The sequence below is a fragment of the Sapajus apella genome, unplaced genomic scaffold, assembly GCF_009761245.1.
Source record: "Sapajus apella isolate SASKATOON/1434 unplaced genomic scaffold, GSC_monkey_1.0 scaffold2, whole genome shotgun sequence".
Lineage (NCBI taxonomy): Eukaryota > Metazoa > Chordata > Mammalia > Primates > Cebidae > Sapajus > Sapajus apella.
Window position 1 is genome coordinate 21,672,956 of NW_022436942.1, and position 6,305 is coordinate 21,679,260.

The following is a 6,305-nucleotide window of genomic DNA, read 5'->3' on the forward strand; positions in this document are numbered from 1 at the left end:
TCAAAAGGAAAGAAATACCTAAATTTAACCGAAAAAGTATGCGATGCTTAATTTTAGGAGTCAACTTGAATGGATTAAGGAATACCCAAATAGCTGGCAAAGCACTATTTCTGGATGTGTTATGAGGATGTTTCCAGAGGAGATTAGTGTGTAAGTCAGTGGATTCAGTGGGGAAGATCCATCCTCAATGTGGGTAAGCACCACCCAACTGGCTGGGGGACCTGACAGAACTAAAAGGAAGAAAGAAGGTCAATCCATTTTCTCTCCCATTCTCTCTCTCCCATTCTCTCTCTCTCTCTCTCTCTCTCTTTCTCTCACTCACTCACTACTGGAACTGAGATATCTTTCTTCTCCTGCCCTTGGACATTACAACTCCATCCTCTCCAGCTTTTGGACTCTATAACTTAGACTACCAGCCCTCTAGTTACTTCTTTGGCCATGAACTGAAAATTACACCATTGGCTTCCCTGATTCCAAGGCTTTTGGACTTGGACTGAGCCATGCTACCAGCATCCCAGGATGTCCAGCTTGCAGAGAGCTATCATAGGTCTTCTCAGCCTCCATAGCTGCATAAGCCATTTCTCCTAATAAATCCCTTCTCATATCTACATCTATAGCTATATCTATCTCTAGCTATATCTTCTATATCTATATCTAATAGAGATAGATATAGCTATAGATGTAGATATAAGAGTTCTCCAGAGTGATTCATTCTCTCTAGAGAACTCTAATAGAATGTCCAAAACTTGTACATTAAAAACTAAACAACATAATTAAAAGAAATTTTAAAAGATCCAAATAAGTGAAAGGACATCCCTGATTTATGGATCAAAAGACTTCATATTGTTAAGATGGCAATACTTAACTAACATTTGTTAGTTCACAATCATTTAATTCGCTCCCTCAACAAATATTTATGAAGCATTATCATGTACCAGTTGTGGTGCTAGGCCATAGAAAAACAATAACAAAAGAAAACACAGAAAAATTCCTGCCCTCAAAAAATGTAGATACTATTCCAGGAAATGCCATAAACAACATACATAGTGCATAGTAGATTCAGTGGCAATAAGGAATAAGTAGAAAAATAATATAGAAAAAAAGAAATAGGAAGAATGAATGATTAGAGTGGCTAAAGCAAGCCTTACTGATCAGGTGACATTTGAACAAAGACTTGAAGAAGCTGGAATTTACCATGCAGTGTCTAGAGGAACTGTATCCCAGGAAGAGGAAAAATAACATTAAAAACTCCTTCCAGTGTTTCCAGTCTCTCTTCAATAGCTAAGATCGAGCTTTGCACCATAATATAAGTAACATGTCCTTCACTGGAAGAGGAGAGGAAGAATCATTTAAGTTGCTACAACACACCAGGATGGCCAACTATGAGATGGCATGTCCATATCATAACCATAAACAGCCCTCAAGGTAAAATATCTTCTATATTGTGCTTGACAGAGAAACTGCTGCCCTACATTTCCTGAGACACCTAAACAGGTAGAGAATTTTTTACCTGTTACAAAAAAGCATTGTCTGCAACTGGATGACTCTGGTAGCTTAAAGTTTCTTCTTTTTCAGAAAAAAAAGAAGGAAAAACTCACTTTATAATGCCCACTCGCTGGGTGGTATGTGCCCTTTGAAGCAACACTGAACAAGTCTCTTCTTTTTTTCACAGGAGAATTCATCAGGCAACTGCAGACACTGGAATTATCAAGAGGTGCTAGCAGGTCTCCATCAGATAAATTGAGCAAGGCACATGGATATCCTGAGAGAATGATCTGTAAACTCTAGAATACAGGTTGACCATCACATCTTAGATAACCTTACCTCTGCATGAGAGACAGAGCTACCATCAGAATGTAAGAGGCAGCAAGGAGTTAGAACTGACAGAAGAGATTATATATTTCTTTTTAAACTAATGTATATCAGGGCATAATACAGTGCTCAATAAACACATTCTGAGGACAAACGAAGAAGATGGACAGATTAACAGATGGTATAGAAGTTTGCAGTTCAGACAATACGATGTACAATTGTTCTCTACTCCTCCCTGCTAAATACAACTGTAACCCCTAGAAATAATAGAAGAGGCACCAAAAGACAATTAACTCTGAAATGGGAAAAAAGGGAAAGTTAGACAGGTTAGAGACCACATTACTGGAGAAGCAATATAGTGTCAAGGCATCTTAGGACATTCACCTGTCACCCAACAGAAAAAGGTGACCCAGGCCTAAAGATTCCCAGTCTCAAACCTAGCAACAGATGGTGTCCAAGCCCCCCAGATATCCCAAAAATACCAGTTGGGTCTGGCAATAAAAATCTGTTGGAATCCCCACTGATAATCAGTAGCCAGGAAAAGTGCTCTCCTTTCCTTTTGGACCTGAGAATCCATGTAACCAAGAGACACTTGACATCCAGAGAACAGCAGCAAGAAATACTCCACCACAATCAGCATCACAACTTAGAAAAAATCTCTTTGTACCTCACAGTGAAGAGGGAAGAGACAATCCTTCTACACAGTCACCTGGCTCACCTGTGCTTTTGTTTCTGTTAGCCCTTAGACTCTCTTCTGCTATTAAGAGACCATGTATTTGGGAGACAACATCAAGGGGAATCTTTCCACAACAAGTGGCCTAGAAGCTTCTTTGTCCCCACAGACCAGAGACCCTCTTCCCCCAACTTACAGGTACCAGGTAGACTGGTCTGAGACAGTGCCAGCAGGACCCAGAGGGAGCCACAGCAGTACCAAATAACCCAAGAAGACCAAAACAGCTCTTCAACAGCTTTGGAAATTCAATGTAATTAGAACTACAACTCACAAAAATAAAACAGAATCTGTGTGCAACACCTAAACAGAGTGACCATCTGCTAAAATAAAAGATTTAAATAGGACCCAGAGTCTCCTAACATAATAGTAAAACTATCTAGCATGCAATTAAAAATCATCATGATACCAAGAACCAGAACAATCATACCATGAATGAGAAAAAACAATTCATTGATGCCAATACTGAGAGGAATCAGATGTTGGAATTATCTGACAAGGATATTAAAGAAGCCATCATAAAAATGTTTCAAAAAATAAAAATTTTTCTAACACAAATGAAGAAAAATAAATATTAGCAAAAAATGAGGTTATAAAAAATTGAATTTAAATTATGGAACTAGAAAATACAACAACACATGAAAAATTCAGTGTATGGGCTCAATAGTAGAGTGGAGATGACAGAGCATGAAATCAGGGAACTTCAGGGCAGATCGATAGAATTTATCCAATCTGAACAACAGACAGAAAATAGACTGAAAGAAAAGAACTAAGCCTTGTGAGAATAGGGCAATAACTAAAGATCCAGTATTCACATCACTGGTGTTCAAGGAGAGGAGAAAGAAAGTGGATCTTAAAGCATATTCAAACAAATAAAAACAAAACTTTCTAAAATTGGGTAAAGACATAAAATTAGCGATTAAGGAAGCTGAGTGAACCCCAAATAGGATAAATCTTTTTAAAAATCCATGTCAAGGTATATTTTAATTAAAATTTTGGAAACAAAGCAAAATTTGACAAATAAAACTTTAAAAGCAGCTGGGGAGAAATGACATATTATCTAGAAGGGAAAAAGACACATACTAAATAATTTTTCACCTGAAACTAAACTATGAAGGCTAGGACAGAAAGAGGAACGTTTTTCAAGTGCTAAAAAAAAAAGAAAAAAAGAACCATCAACTATAAACTCTATAGCCAGCAAAACAGTTCTTCACGAATAAAGGAGAAAGAAGACATTCTCAGATAAAGAAAAAAAAAGTTACTAGCAGACTTACCTATCCTTAAGGAGGTTTCTTCAAACAAAAAGCTATTGATAAAAGAAGAAAATCTTGGAGCATCAAGAAGGAAGAACAATGGAAAGAGTAGAAATGTGGGTACATAAAATAGACCATCCTTCTCTGCATAAATATTATAAATCATACTAGATGACCAAGAATATATATATAACACCATCTGATACTCAAGAAAAGTAGTAAAGAGACCTGAATGGAAATAAGATTTCTGCACTTTACTCAAAGTGGTAAAATGCTGATACTATTAAACTATGGTAAGTCATATATGCATACTGTAATACCCAAAGCAACCACTAAGAAAACTCCAAAGAGATATACTGGAAACTACAATAAATAAATCAAGATGAATTTCTAAAATACATTCAAGTAATCTACAGAAAAGAAAAAGGAGATAAAGGAACAAGAAACAGAGAAAACAAATAATAAAATGGCAGATGTAATTGTAATTACCATAAATGTAAATAGCCCAAATATGCCAATTAAAAGACAGACATTGTAAGGGAGGTTTAAAAGTATATATACATATACACATATAAAATACAATAAAATAGAAAATAAATAAAAGGATAATAAGAGAATATACTATGAAAAACCTTATGCTCATAAATTTGACAGCTTAGAAAAATTAGACCAATTCCTTAAAAACACAAACTACCCAAACTTAAGATTAAACAAGTAATCTGAATAAGGCCATAACAATTAAATAAAATGAATTCATAATTTAAAATATCCTTTAAAGATGTCTCCATGTCCAAATGGTTTCACTGGAGAATTCTGCCAAACATTTAAAGATATTATCAACAATTTTACATAATCTCTTCCAGAATATAAAAAGTGTGGAAACACTTCTCAACTCATTTTGTGAAGTCAGTATTACTGTGATGCTAAATCCAGGCAAAGGCAGTGTAATAAAAACTAAAGTAAAAAATAAAGATTAATATTTCTCATGATGCAAAAATTATCAACAAAGTATTAGCAAATCAAATCCAAACCATATAAAGAGAATCATATACCATACTGAAGCAGCGTCGTTTGTCTGGGGTAAATACCCGAGGTTTGTCATCTCATGCCAAGGAAATTGAGTACACAGATGCCCAAGAAGTGGGTTTAGGAGTGGAGGTTTAATAGGAAAAAGAAAAAAAAAAGGAGATTAGCTCTCTCTCTCCTGCCAGAGAGAGGAGCACACAGTGGGACCTCCAGCCCACAGTGGAGGGCACAGGATTTTATAGACAGGCTTGAGGAGGTGGTGTCTGATTTACGTAAGGCCCAAAGATTGGTTGGACAAGGTGTGATGTTTACATAGCACAAGGAGAAGCTGGCCATCCCACCCCGATATTATGCAAATGGTGTCTTTGCCTGGTGAGCACCATGTTGTTTGCTCCTGACAGCACACATGTTTGGCAAGGAAAAGGGGAGATGGAACCATCATTTTGGACATGCCTAGCCCCCAGGTAGCCCCTTTCCTATTGACACAACTGCCGTCATTCACCCATGCATGCTTCCAGCTTACTTGTCCAGGTCTGTAGCTCAATTTTACTGGCTGCTCTTTGTTAGAAAAGAAAGTGATTTGGGGGCTGCTTTTCATTCAAAGGAAAGCCTTACCAAGGACTTCCTTACCCTCGCTATCGGCCTAAATAATTTCTTTTTAATTCCCATATCAATACCAAGTGGTGCTTATACCAGGTATGCAAGGCTGGTGCAGCATTTGAAATTCAATTAATGTAATCCCCCACATCAACAGGCTAAATGATAAAAATCATGTGATCACATCAATTGATGCAGCAAAATCATTTGACAAAATTCAATATCTAATCATGATCGAAATTCTCAGAAAACTAAGAATATAGGTGTTGTCCTAGTTCATTTAATGTTGCTATCACAGAATGCCACAGACTGAATAATTTATAATGAATGGAAATTTATCTGACTTGTGGTTCTAGAGGCTGGGAAGTCCAAGAGCATAGCACTAGCATCTGGTAAGGACCTTCATGCTGCATCCTCCCAGGAACAATGACAGAGAGAAAAAGAGGGAGCAAGTGAGAGAGCAAAAAGGAGCTGAACTCGCTTTTATGACCATTCACTCTTGCAGTGACGAACCCATTCCCATGACAATGACATTAATCTATTCATGAAGGCAGAGCCCCCTTGGCCTAACAACCCTCTTAACAGTCTCACTTTGCAGTACTATCCCAAAAGCAATTAAATTTCAACATAAGTTTTGGAGGGGACATTCAAACCATAGCACACCACCCCTGGTTCCCCAAAACTCATGTTCTTTTCACATACAAAATACATCCAGGAGTTGGGGGAAGATGCAGTGCCAGCAGGATGCAGCCTGAGGATCCCAGAGGTGGAATAGGGGAAGCCCTGGACCCAGGCCAGGGCAGGCCCACAGAGGTGCCCCAGCCAGAGCAGACCACCCACTGGCCTCAAGTTCATCAGTTAACCCTCCCCTCCCTGTGTCCACTCCC